Raw genomic sequence first — 15,254 nt, forward strand, 5'->3', positions numbered from 1 at the left:
GGAGAACTTTTCAAATATTTTGTCCTTCTCTGTTCTTAAAGTGGATTCTGTGGTCTCCAAATTAGATCCTTTGGTGGACCAGCATGAAAAGACTATTAATGAGCATTCACAACGGCTTATTGCAGTTCAGCAGGATATTGCTAAAATCCAGGGGGTTCAATCCCCGTGCATTCAAGACAGTGGAGTGTTATCTCATAGGCTTGAATTGTTGGAGAATTTGTCTCATTGACAACCTTAGGATTTTGAATTTTCCTAAGATTTTGGGTGAACTTCCTATGATTACCTTGAAGGAAATATTTTTTTCAAGTTTTGGGTATTGCACTTGAAGAATTTCCTTCTATTAGTAAAATAACTTTTCTTTCTTCATCTTTTCCAGCCTCTGGTGCCCCTGGTGGAATTCAATTCCCTCCTTTGAATCTTACTGCCTTTTTAGAATCATCTCAACCCGCTGGGTACTTCTGAATAATCATAGCCTCGATATGGACACAGTTGGGCAGAATTTCAGCTCATGAGCACCCTGTTTTTGCACCACATCTATTTTCGTATCCAATTGGAGCTTAAAAAAGAAAAAGTCCCGAAACAAACGATGAGGGCCAGTGATAACAGAACGCCAATTTCAACTTCATGTAATAACTCCATTTCTATTTCTGTTTATACCTTTTAACTTTTAACTCTCTCCAACTTCTAAATCAGGAGCGCAATAGGGTGGTTTGGTAAGATCGGTGCGCCTCAGCCCAGCTGATCGATTATATAAACCTTGGCCTCTAGCCCACTAGCAGACAAACGGGCCTTCCCTTTATGATCGACCTTCAGATGGGCCGGGAATTGCAAAGAAAATTGAATTCCTTTATGGAAAAGTGTGGTGTAGTAAGGTGTAAACTCTTTTTTCTTGCAGGGAAAAGAAGCTTGGGGTTCTCATGGTGCAGCTCTCTCGTTTTGCAGTCTGCTGCCAATATCTTAACTTTATCTGTGAAGTTAAGTTTAACGATGATTTGTCTAGGCCAGTGGTTCTCAACCTTTTTTCTGTCGGGACACACCTGACAGATGGTTCTCACATGCGTGACACACTGACCCATGATCGTCACGCGGCTAGATGTAAAAGTACAGTTTGCATCCACGGGAACCCCCCTGACCCACAATAATGGATGTAAAGCAGAATTATGACATTCCCCATACAACTCACCCTACAAAAAAGATATTCTGGTTCTGGTGTCATCTCAGTAACAGCAACTCAAACTCCTTCTACTTCCAGGCTCAATAGCCCTACTTATGAAAAGACAGCAGTTTACCACCAATGCATGTCCTCTTGAGAAAATAAAACAAATAAGACTGATAAAACTCTTACATGCTAGTAAAATATCTCATCTCGGTAACAGACACAGAACCGACCTAACATACTCCCAGGATCTGTAGTAATGCACATAAACTAATCCGCACACATTTACACCTGTATTATGGAATACACTCAAATAGGAGCAACCCTATCTATGAAAAGACAACACTATAAATATTAAATCAGGCCCTAAAAACCAATACACCTCTTATTAGGAAAACAGAACTAGCAAGCAGCTATAGATCCCCACACAGAAATAATTGTAAAACTATACTTATAAGCAGAATAAATGTTTCTAAACAGCTATGAACAGAATAACATCCAACAATTAAAAACTCATAAAAACTATTAAAAAATTCTCCAAACACCAATAAAATATTTCAAAAAAAGCAGACACATCACATAATATTAAATAATTAAAATGGCAGTCAATCAAGAAAAATAAACTTAAAAAGCCACCTTTACTTACCCCCTCCAGCAGCTCTCCTACTCCTCTTCCATGCAGGCCGTAACACACAGCAGAAGCAGCAGTAGAGGCTAAACTCTATACTCCTGGTCCTCTTCCTTAATGCCCATGTCTCTCACACACACACACACCATACCAGTCATGCCCCCATGACCAGTTTCTGTCTCTCACACACTAATCATCTCCCAGTCTTTGACACACACACCAGTCACCTTCCTGAACAGTTTCTCTCATGCCATACACACACACAGGCTTCCCACTCCCGTGTTCTACTTACATATACGGGCTTCTCACTCTCATAATCATTTTCTCTGTCTCACACACACTCACCAGTCTCTCACTCCCATGCTTGTTCTCTCCACATGCACAGGCTTCTCATTCCCATAATCACTTTCTTTCCCTCTCTCACACACACACACACACACACACCAGTCACCTGATCTCTCTCATGCATACACACACAGAGGCTTCCCACTCCCATGTTCTTTCAGATATACAGGCTTCTCACTCCCATGCTGTGTCTCACACACACCCAGGTTTCTCACTCCCATGCTCACTCTCGTCACATGCACAGGTTTCTCATTCCCATAATCACTTTCTTTCTCACACACACACACACACCAGTCACCTGATCTCTCTCATGCATACACACACAGGCTTCCCACTTCCATGTTCTGTCTTACATATACAGGCTTCTCCCTCACATGCTGTGTCTCACACACACCCAGGTTTCTCACTCCCATGCTCACTCTCTTCACATGCACAGGTTTCTCATTCCCATAATCACTTTCTTTCTCACACACACACCAGTCACCTGATCTCTCTCATGCATACACACACAGGCTTCCCACTTCCATGTTCTGTCTTACATATACAGGCTTCTCCCTCACATGCTGTGTCTCACACACACCCAGGTTTCTCACTCCCATGCTCACTCTCTTCACATGCACAGGCTTCTCATTCCCATAATCACTTTCTCTCTGTTACACACACATACATACATACATACACACACACACCAGTCTCATTTCCATGCTCGCTCTCCACTGCACAGGCTTCTCATTCCCTGAATCACATTCTTTCTCTCATATTCACACACACCAGTCTCTTTCTCTCACACACCCCGTCACCTTACCAACCAGTCTCTCGCTCTCATGTATGCACACACACGGGCTTCCCACTCCCATGCTCTCTCTCACATAATCAGGCTTCTCACTCCCATGCTTTTTTTCACACACACACCCCCTCCCCCAACAGCAGGCTTCTTACGTCCATGCTTTCTCACATACCCAGATTTCTCACTTCAATGCTTTTTCTCTCTCACACACACACACACATCAGTCACCTCCCTGACTGTCTCACACTCTCACATACACATCAGTCATCTCCTTGAGCAGTCACTTTCATTGTCTCTCACATATACACACACATCAGCTCTCTGACCAGTTTCTCTCACTCACACACATGCTCTCAATCACACGCAGGCTGGCTGCTTCTTTCTCTCTCTCACTTCCTCTTCCCCGCCCCTCCCCCAGCACAAATGGTAGCTGCAGCAGCCTCCTCCTCCAGCCCCCGCAAGCCAAGAAAGTAGAATTCCATCGGCTGCGGGAGGCTCCTGCTGCTCTCTCCTTTCTTGATTACCGGCTGCTTCGATTGCCCGGGGGCGATGATGCTGCTGCTGCCGCTGCTACTTTATCACGCGGCACAGGCCGGCTCTTTCTCCTTCCCGCGCACCGCGTATCACTTCCTGTTCCGGGTCACGGGGGGGGGGGGCGCGGGAAGAAGAAAAGGCCCAGCCACAAGTGCCACAGCTTCTTTTAGCGCCGCTGCCGTTCCCGCTGGGCTTGAACGTGCTGATAGCCCAGCGGCAACGGCAGCAGGGAAGAAAGAGCAGCAGGAGAGACCGGGAACACGCGACACAGCAGCCGGTGCTTGGCGACACACTAGGGTGTCGCGACACATCGGTTGAGAACCGCTGGTCTAGGCTGAGCTTGGTCTGGCCCTCCTGCTCAGATTCTATGCGCCCGCTCCACAAGAATAGCTCTCTCCGTCAAGCTCAAATTAAGTGTTTCAGGGGGCCACTTTTTCACAGAATGTAAGCAGAGTGTCGCTGCACACTGATTCTGGAACCCCCAAATTCTTCGAATTGTTCCGGCCGCTCCTATTTTCAAGGTCATCTGATTTTTCTTCGAGGATCTTGTTTTTATCTCTCAGTTCAGCTGGGCTGGTTTCGAGTACTGCCAATCTATCCTCTTGCTCTGACACTTTAGTTTGTGTAGCTGTGAATGCAGTGCCATACGCCTCAACTTTGTCTTTTAATTCATCGACCGAAGACTGAATTTTTTTTTATAGTTGATCAGCGAGGGCTTCTGTTACAACTCGTGAAAGCTCTCGCAGCGTGGCCTCAGACATACCTTCAGTAGCAGGCCCAGCTTCCTGCACCATTTTTTCTCCTTCAGCACTGATTGTTTTATCTGCCCCCATCCTCCTGGAGCGGCCCAACATCTCATCTGACAGTTTAACCGCCCAGTTGTCCATTAAGATTAGTTTTGTTGTGGCAAAACTACAAATTTAAAGCATTTAATTCTGTTTTTGTCGCTGTTCCCTAGGGAGCAAGACTTGGAAGCGACCGCTCAGGATGACATCATCACTCCACCCTCCAGGGACCTTTAATTACTTATTTGATGTCCCAAGTCCCTTTAGGAAAAGCTTCAAACAGTTTAACCTACTTTTTTTTTCAAATGAGCAGCTAAATCATTCTGAGTCACTAATTAAGAGAGACTTACCTTTGAGCTAATTAAAGTCCTTTTGTTGTGCCCTGTGTATGTGTGAGTTCTTTATTTATGAACGTTTGATATTCCACCTGAGACTAACTTTGGGAAAAGGCAGATTACGATAATTTTAAATGGATGGAGACATTAGAACAGCCTACAGTCAAAGCAGAATTTGCAATTAATGCAGCACTGCGATCCAGCAAAGGAAAAAGCCCATTTGCGAATAGCTTCAAGATGCAGTTGTGCATAGCACAGTCCCTCGTCGGGGGTTCAGGAAATTGGGCAGAAGATGTGGGTCTTAGGAGAAGGCCTGGCTGAAAAAGCCATGCCGTAAGCTTTTTTTCCTGAATGTAAGGTAGCAGAGACTCCAGGTGCAGATCAGTCAATAACGGCAGAGGGTTGGTTTTTTTTTTTTAATGGTATCTCCAGTTTTTTTTCTCACTCCAAAATGCAACTTGCCGTTTTCCAGATGACTGCATGGACCACAGAAGCATCCTTGCTGCCTGAGGCCTGGAAAGAAGCATCAGGTGAGACTCTCATGCTGGCAGGGGTCACCACAAGAGCAGACGGTATCTTTCCTCCCTCCCCAGGAACTTGATTGCATCAACTAGCTGGTATGTCCTGCCGACGGGCCCAGGCCTAAGAACATAAGAACATGCCATACTGGGTCAGACCAAGGGTCCATCAAGCCCAGCATCCTGTTTCCAACAGTGGCCAATCCAGGCCATAAGAACCTGGCAAGTACCCAAAAAAAGTCTATTCCCATGTTACCGTTGCTAGTAATAGCGGTGGTTATTATCTAAGTCAACTTAATTAATAGCAGGTAATGGACTTCTCGTCCAAGAACTTATCCAATCCTTTTTTAAACACAGCTATACTAACTGCATTAACCACATCTTCTGGCAACAAATTCCAGAGTTTAATTGTGCGTTGAGTGAAAAAGAACTTTCTCCGATTAGTTTTAAATGTGCCCCATGCTAACTTCATGGAGTGCCCCCTAGTCTTTCTATTATCCGAAAGAGTAAATAACCGATTCACATCTACCCGTTCTAGACCTCTCATGATTTTAAACACCTCTATCATATCCCCCCTCAGTCGTCTCTTCTCCAAGCTGAAAAGTCCTAACCTCTTTAGTCTTTCCTCATAGGGGAGCTGTTCCATTCCCCTTATCATTTTGGTCACCCTTCTCTGTACCTGCCACTCCTATTGCTTTAAGTCAGCCAATAAATAGCAACTCTTCTTGTGAGAGAACAGAAACATTTTAGTATCTGATGATTTCGCATTTTGTTTTCTATTTATCTTCAGACTGCAAGTTCTCACTTTCCCAGCAGAGGACCACTATGTGCTACTTCTTACATTCTCTGCTTTTTCTACAGGCCAAGTGCTACAGCAGTGCCTTGAGGTTATAAGAGACACATATGCATGACTTTGGTGAACCAATAGGTGTCACTGTGAGTACAATGCAGGGTAAGCTTTCTCCCAGTGCAGGGGCCAAACTGGGGATCTAGTTAGCCCATGTCGCCCAGATGGTAGCAGCACAGACTTTTTAAAATCAGGTTGTGAGGCTGAGTGTATTTGCATTTTTTTTGCCTGAGAAATGGATTGAATCCTGTGGGATGCTGTTGCTATAATTGGCTATTTTTTTCAGAAGCAGGGGTAGGTCAGCGAAAGCCATGGGTCAAAAATGAGCAGAGAAAGATGGCCTGGTGCTCACATGGAAAAGGGTCCTTCTTACAGAAATCTTTCTTAGCTGCTTAGACTGGTGAACCAGACACTGCTAGTAGTAAAAAAAACAACCCAAAAAACTAATTTTACAGTCACAAAGAAAAACATCTGGGCAATCACAAGTGTCAAATCTAGCGTTGCCAATACAACGTGAAGCTCCCTCCTCAGGATGAAGCCCTCTCATTTAATGCAGAAAGAACTTTTATGATACAACTGTTTTGTTTTGTTTCCACTGACTAGCATTGGTTTTGTGCAGATATGAGATGTATGCTTCATCCTGTGTACTGGAAACACGGTCGGAGAATCGGTGGTACTATGTTCTGAGTATAGGCCAGGATTGGATGAACATCTGTGTGCAGCAGCTGTCGGGGGCCCCCCCACCTCCAGGGCAAGTCAGCTTACCAGTGTGAGGTTGGTGGCTCTAGATAGGGAAAATTGTATTTTTCAACATCTTGCCGAAGTAAATGTTCTCTCCCAAAGGGAGAGCAACCCCAGAATGTAATGGACACAGATCCATAAAAACTGGATTCCCTCGCAGGGTGCGAGCAGCTACTGGTTTTGCCCCTTTGGTTGGTTGATGGAGTGGGCTCTTCATCTTTTCTGAGCTCCTTGTAGATCTTGGAAACGTGAGTCTATGGCTCGAGACTTAAACCCTGCAGCCTTAAAAGCAGCAGAAACATCTGACCAGCCCCCAAGAGCCAGGCTAAACTCCATCCGAATGCAGACCTTGCTTCATTATAAGGGAGGTAGGAAAAAACCCTCCTCAGATCTCCAACCAGGAAAGAAAGGGTGGTGGTCACTGTATCAGGGGATTCGTGGTAACAGAGGGGTTTTTTTTTTAGCTTTCTTGTCCCTGGAATAAATCAACATTTTCATAGCAGCTGGTAAGCAATTTCCCAAGCAGCGCAAGTCCCCTTCCAGGACGGGTTTCCATTTTGTGAAGGGAAATAAAAGGAGCTGTAACCTTTCACTATCCATTAGGGGGTGCCCATGTCCCGTGTTTAGACACTTGTAAATCAAACATGAAATTTTGTTTAAAAAAAACCCAAAAAACATCCTGGATAACAGCAAGAGAATCAAAGAAAAGCATTTGTCTTTTTTTCCTGGCTGCTGGAGTACGGGGCATTTGCACAAGGCTCAGTCTAGTAGAAGACTATGGGGAAAGGATAGATCTTGTTCCAAAGAGTCTCGCACATGCTGGCCCTGGGGCTCAGGCTGTGATAGCATTGCATACTAGAATGGAGACCAGTTTGCCTTTCTTGCCCAGTTCTGATAGGGATCCTTGGGGAGGAAGATGGCTACAGGAGTGGTTCCTGCCAGCCACCAGAGTGATGCTGGGGGATTGTCACAGAAGAGACTTCCCTCAGGAAGGAAAGGGTTTCTGACAGTTGCTTACTAAATCGGCTTGTCGCTTCAAACCCAAGAGTGTTGGTTGCCAAAAACCAAAAGGTGTGCCAGGGATGGGCAAAGTGAGCCTCTGCTTAAAACCTCAGACCCCTGACTTTTCCTTCACCGATTGCAGCTGTTCTGCCGTGGTGTCCCTAAGCCTTGCAATGATGACATCACACTAGGATTCCATAAGATGGAGCTGATTGTGATGACGTCATCGTCCACAGCAGGAATTCTGATTTAAAATTAATTTGGATATTTATTTATATTCCGCTTTTCAGCACTTCCAAGCAGATCACATTCAGGTACTGGAGGTATTTCCCTATTCCCCAGGGGGCTCACAAATCTGTCTGTACCTGAGGCGATGGAGGGTGAAGTGACTTGCCCAAGCTCACAAGGAGCAGCAGTGGCATTTGAATCCTGGTTTCCCTGTGTTTGTAGCCCGATGCCCTAATCACTAGGCTGCTACTCCAGCTTAATTAGATAAGAGGAAGTTTCTCCATGTTAATCAGCTGTCTGAAAAATTGTTCTCCCTTACAGGTGAATTTTCAAACAACATATGTGTAAAAATTAATACACACGCGACTACATGAAATTTTCAAAACTGCAGCTTACACATGTAAATCGGGAGTCCACGAGTAACTTGCGGGGCCAGCATTTACGTGCATAAGTTTCTATTTTAAAACCTGCCAAAGCGACGCACGTACGTCTTTTCCTTCTCAGTATCTGATGTAAGCGATCGTAAACTTCGTTAAAGTGAAAAAAAATGTCTGGGAAGGGAGTCTGGGTGCAATCAGGGGACTTCAGGCTGCAGAGCCAGGAGGGTCTTCATGCGTTGCAGATGGACTGGGTGAACTGGTAAACCAATTGGTAAAACTGGATATTTCGTTGCCACGCACGTGGTATAAAATGTGTGTGTGTAAAAGCCAACTTATGGGGGATAAAAATGTCAAATTAACATGATTAATCTCTACACGTGTATCCTTTTCAAACTGGAAGTACAAAAACACGTGTTTATGATTTGTGCATGCTTATCCGGCTAAATTCCAACTTTTTCAGCTAAGTAGTGACTCTCCCGCTACTTGGACAGACAGATTTGAACTTATCCGAATAAGTAGCAGCACTTATCTAGCTAAGTAGCAGCAGGCCTACCTAGCCGGATAAGTCTGAAAAGCGCTACTTCTCTAAGTAGCGCTTTTTGGACTTATCCAGCTATGTGCAGCTACTTAGCCGGAGAAGTCCAAACTTGTGCAACTCGTGGTTTTTACATACATGAGCATTTGAGCGCATATGTACTCATTTTTTATAGCCTGCACGTATCATTTCCATGCAGGTTATAAAATACACTAGCATATATGTGCAGCCGTATACGTACACGTGTAAATGGGCGCACGTGAGCAGTTTTGAAAGTCATCCTCATAATGTGCATAAAAGTTTGCACGTTGTTCCCTGGGCCGTGTTTTGGTAGGGGGAGGAACTGTAGACACATTCTGCATTCTTTTCCAGCAGAAAGAGTGGGTTCAAATGACTGCACACATGTGCTACACCCGGACTTTTCTTTTAGAAATTGGTGCAAAGCCCACAGCTAGAAAGTATGCAAAACATTTGAGAATTATTCCTCCCTCTCCCCCATGTGACTGGCTTACAGTACAGTGCATTGCTCAGGTAGCGTCGCTGGTCCTAGTGAAGCTGGGATCCTTTGCAGCTGTGCTGCCTTTCATTGGATTACTTTAAGAATTGCCCAGAGATAATGGCGGTATTGACTCTGGAGGCCTCTTCTGCTGTGCCTTCTTATGCACACGTTTTCGGCTTTCTCTCACTTGACATTAGATTCTTGAATAGTTTTTTAAAAGCCTTGTCTGCTTGTGTGTGCGCCGAACCGCAGAATGCTCAGAAACGGTTGTGCTTAATGAAATATGACCATGTTGTGGTGTTCAGACTTTCATAGCCCTCCACCAGTACTAGGCAAAGTTACCTATAATTTCTGGGATGGAGTTGCTTTCCATGTTGTTAGCACAGCCTCTGACCGCTTCAGTAAAACAGAGAGCAGAGCCCATGTGTGCCACTTGTGGCTTATCCTGTATGATGTGCACTCAGCAGTAAAGAGTCGGGGACTTCTTGAACCGAGCCTGTGTTCACGCCCCAGCTGCTACTGCTGGAGCGTTATAGCAAGAGGTGTCTGCTGCTGGACTGGACCTCCGCATGCCTGGAATAACTTCCCAGCCTGGTAACACTGGGTATGTTATATATTCCAATCGAAATGGCATGCATCTGGTTAAACGTTAACTAACCAAAGTTAATATAAGCTCTTCTTTGTTGGGTTGAGCTGGTTTACTGTTGACATCTTGAAGATGGAGGGGAAAGGCACATCCCACACTCTCTCCAGTTGTTATTTTATTGTAGAAATAATATCCCCATGCAGTTCACTTGTTATGATATACATGAGCATTATTTAAACTAAATGAAACATAGATTAATATGGGGTCTGATTATCAAGCCCGGGAGTCCCAGGCCCTGCAAGAAATGAATGTGATGGTTCTTTACTTTGCAAAAAAACAAGCCAAGTTATGTTTAAGGGCCTCTGCTTAGGAGATGGGACGGCAAACTGGCACAGTAGCACAAGGACAGGATGAGAATTGGAGTGCTTTGTTGTCTGGTACAGCTGGAGATGGTTCGAATGGTCACAAGCTTCAGTTGCAAGAATCATTTGTAATCTGCGATTTCACCTGGGGCCAGACCTATCAGATCACAGTCAGAGATCATGATAAGAACCCAAGTCATAGGTGATGGTAACTTTAAAATGAGCATGCATGCACCCACATACGCACTTATGTGAACATGAGCATACACGCGCTAGAATTGTAAAAACGGGCACGCAAATGCACACGTATCATTTAAAATACACCTACCGCGCATATGTTTGCTTCTAATTTTAAGTGGTCACGCGAGGAAACATTAATAGCGTTATCTGTCCATTGTACTTGTCGGGTTTTACATGCAAAAGTGAGCGTATTTTAAAACATGCGCGTGTGAAGGAAACAACCAATTTGATCACTGAGTCCACCATTTTGCCCAGTGTAGCTGTAGATCATCCAGACCCCCTCTGGTTCTTCAGCCTGCACTCCCAGACCCTCTCACCCTGATAAAGAGCAGAGGTAAATTGGCACTGGTAACACCTCCACGTGCGCTGCGGGTTTAAAATTGGCCCCGTCCCGGAACGCCCATGACCTGCCCCGACTCTGCCTCCTTCATTTTGGCTCGCGCACGCGCATTATTTATGCATGTATATGGGCCTTTTTACGCCAGCAACCCTTTTAAAATTCACCCCTAAGTGAATCTTATGTTCTTTATTTATATTTTACTTTTCAGCACTTCAAAGCAGATTACATTCAGCTCCTGTAGGTATGGTGAAACAAGACCTGGAGCTTCTTAATACTGCCATAACATGGATCATTTACACTGATTTTTCTTTCATTTTAAAATCTGTGATACCACGCCAGTCTGTGAAACATAACAGAGCGGCATCGTCAACCCATTAATCGTGCCTGGTGTCAAACAAGAGCTCCCTTTAATGGTGACATTGAGCACTATCTGGGGCGTCCCTAGAAATCACCTCCAGTCAAGCACATCATCTGGGAGAGCTGCAGAGGATGCGTTTTAATTCATGCTGGCACTACTATTTGTTTGCTCAACTTCCGAGTCTGGTTTCAGTAACAGAAGGGAGCATGCAAATCTTCTCAGTTATTCCTTTGCTGCCCTAACTCAAAGACTCTTCCTTGATTTTTGTTGTGCATCTCGTCTGTCCACCCTGAATGTAGGAAGGGTGGGCTATAAAGATTTTAAATAAATAAGGAGTAAAGACTCTCCACTGTGTGTCTCTGTACAGAGCTGTGTGCATCTGGTAATGGTCAAACAATTAATAATAATAGTAGATGCTATGGCATCCTCACTAAGAGTTTCTGGTGGCCTGGTATCTCAGTTATTTTATGGTTTTATTGGTGGTAAAATGTAGATTTCAGTGTTTGGACTCTTTCTGACTCTGTCACATGACAGCTTTATACAGAGGTGCTGATGGAAGGCATTGTTGAACCATCTCACCACCCGCCCTGCCTGAAGCGATGGCACCTCGGGGTGTAGTGTGTGCAATCCCCCAGCCATCCCAAAGTGGTAATCACAGTTTGTAAATGTAATCAACCTTGAGGTCTTGTTACTTCCACAGGTGCAATTAGCATTACCATCTGTTAATCCATGATTAACGATGTTTACAAATACTCTACAAGATGTTAAAATATGCCCCTTCTCTCTCTCTCTCTCTCTCTCGTTTTTTTTTCTTCCTTTCCTTGCCATCAGGAGCACATTAGTACAGGAGGAGTTCCTCTCTCATTGCCACTCCTCTGTTAATTCGCGTATCTTATTTCTCTTATATGGAAGCACTATTGGGCTATAAACCAGCACTGCACTGACAGGTTAAAATTCAAAGTTCTTAGCTACTGGCCGGGATTTAACTATAGGGTAAACATTTAGTTGGAAATGGCACCTTCAGGAGTTTAAAGTTCATTTGTATTGGTCATCCTACAGCTTGATGTCTTAATGGATGATTTTTGCAGTTTGGCTGCTTAAGGAACCTTTTTTTTTTTTTGGAAGCTTGGGCCTGTGGAAGGGGCCAGGGGGTGGTAAAAAAAACGCAGTAACTCCCCCACCGATCACACCCGCTGAGCGCCCTGGCACATCTGTTCAACTTTGAGGAATGTGCTCATTTTTCATCGTGAATGGCGGAGAACTGCCCGCTGAGTCCAGACTCTTCCGCGATGCCGTGCGACATTCCCATTCTTTTTAACTTCCCTTTCCATTTGCATTTTGGGATTTTGCTTGTTTTACCAGTGCCGACGTTCGGCGGCAGGGACTTGCTGAAAGTCGCTGTTCATAGGACCGAATTAGGTGCAGTTCTGGAGCTGGCCAGGTGGATTGGTTCCAGAATTCCACTAATGAAACATAATATGAAGACCCCCAGGAGTCACCTCTCACCCCCACACCCCATCTCTCACACACATAAATAACTCTATATAAACGCAAGTTTGGGAGGTCAAAGGCCATGGCTTTAATACAGTCAGGTACCTGAGCCAAACCACATACTCATTATATATAATCTGCAGAAAAAACTCCTGGTAGGTCATCCGCCACAGCCCAGAAAATTAACACTACCCCTAGGTCACTGGACCTGTAGGCCCCTTGACCACAGGACCCTGCCCAGACCCTACCGCACAATACAACCCCAAGAAACACCAAATCAAAGTTTACATTCCTGCTCAGGTACCCCACTCGCTGTGACAAAATACGAGGAAGACCGAAAGAAACAACAAAATGCAATCAACAATAAAAAAAACCCAAACAAACGATAGAGTGAAGGGCAGGAGAAGTTCTACAGGCCGGGAAGAAGAGCGTGGGGGATGTCCAAACATAAACAGGAGCCGGATTTGGAAAGGGGTCCTTGTGTGGCGCAGCCAAGCGGGTTCGATAGTGATCATTTGTCCTAGCGAGCAGGCATGAGGAGCTGCAGGAAGGGGGAGATGTTTTTTTTAAATCTAAATTGACAAACAAAAGAAAAAGGGGGGGGGGGGGGGGGAGAATCACGTTCCCAGCTTACCCAGGGCCCATATTATATTTGGCGGCCCAGGATTAACCTGAGCTGCCTTCCAAAGTTGCTGATTCTTAGGAGGCCCGTCATGGAGTGAGCCAGTCTGACTGGTACGTAATGCTTAAAATTGTAATATCATCACACTAGTAAGGACCTAATAACTCTTCATTTTACCAGCAACCCGTACATTGTGATATTTCTGACCATGAGCAGTTTGCTATTTCTGGCCACACGCATATCACAGAATTCAGCAGGTTTGTGTTATCAGTGAGAAAGAAACTGTGTGTGTTTTATTTTCCCTGTGATCTTTGCCAGAACTGGGTTTTCTTGTTGTCTTGGTTTTAATTTTGTAGCAGTCTGCGAGTGCTCTGTTATTTCAGCTCTTGAGTTTTTCTTCTGCAGGACAATATATGCTCTCTGTCACCCCAGATCAGGAGAGAGTGCTTGCCACATGGGGAAACATTAGTAAAAATAGATAAAATCTTACTTTGCCTGCTAACAGGAGCAAGAAAAGAAAAAAAAAATCAGTTTACTTCTTCCATTTTTGATACTGAAAACTCCTGCTTTGTCTTTACGAAATTGGCTTAGGGTTTAGAAAAGAGCAACGTTAGTCAATACTTTTCATCTTTTACAAATTTTTTTTTTGTCCCTGCAAGGAATTTAGAAAAGATTATTCTGCAGTAAATTTTGGGCTCTTCTTTAATCAAGTTTATTAAATTGGGCAAATATGTTGGGGCTGCCTAAGCTTAACTTTGTATTTGGTAATCTTTTGTATTTTTGGATATGAATACTCTTCGTTTTTTCTTTGTGTGTGGATTACAAGGTTACAATGTAGGTGATTTTTTTTTTTTTGCCCTGGCTATGCCCTCCTGCTGTTATTGGGCTTTACAGTTTGATTGGATTCAGCCTCTATTGGGGTTACATACAGTGCTAGGAGCCTTCATTCACAGCTCCTCATTTTTAACCTTTTCACTGTCTTATCTGGTCCAGTAATCACAACAACAATTCATGGGAAGGGATCACAGGCTGCTGCCTCCTCTGGAACCTGGGCCTGCATGCACCCTAGCCTGGCCACTAGGAGTCACTCCTGCCTGATGACAGCTGGGAGTCCATCACCTGGAGGCATCCCCAGCCCCTGAGGGCCCACAGAGCAGCAGGACTCTGATTCAAGAATCAAACAGCAGTAGTGCTGCTGCTGAATTATTGGACTTAAATTATAAGACCTATGATACAGCTGTGGCCTGCATTAATCATTTACTGTATTGCTATGGTGACTGGTATATATATACTTACCTTTTACTATGCTGTATACATGGTCAACACCATATAACCTTAAATAGAACAAAGTTCATTAATCGAAAGAACAGTTAGTTCACTTACATTTTTCAGATAAAAGAACAATATGCTAACTGAGCAGAGCAGATATCTGTATAAGGGCTCTTCAGCTTGGCGAACAGACAACTGAGAGGGAATATGATAGAGGTTTGAAAACTCATGAGTGCTATGCAACAGGTAAATAAGGGATGGTCATTTGCTCTTCCAAATTGTAGTAAGACTAGGGGACACTCCATGAAATTAGCAAGTCGAAGATTTAAAACTAATTGGAGAAAGTATTTTTTCAGTCAATACACAATCAAGCTGTGGAATTTGATGCCGGAGGATGTGGTAAAGGCATCTAGCAGAGCTGGGTTTAAAAAGAGTTTGTACAAATTCCTGGAGGAAAAGTCCTTAAACCATTATTAGGCAGGTGGATATGGGAAAGCGACCACTTATCATAGTAACATACAGGCCTATACAGTACAGTGCGCTCCGGTTGAGTGCACTATTAATCGGCATTTGGACGCGCGTTTTCAACATGCTAGCTTTACCCCTTATTCAGTAAGGGGTAATAGCGTGTCGAAAACGTGCATCCAACCCCCCCCCCCCCCTCCG

The sequence above is a fragment of the Rhinatrema bivittatum genome, chromosome 8 (genome assembly GCF_901001135.1).
Source record: "Rhinatrema bivittatum chromosome 8, aRhiBiv1.1, whole genome shotgun sequence".
NCBI classification, from domain to species: domain Eukaryota; kingdom Metazoa; phylum Chordata; class Amphibia; order Gymnophiona; family Rhinatrematidae; genus Rhinatrema; species Rhinatrema bivittatum.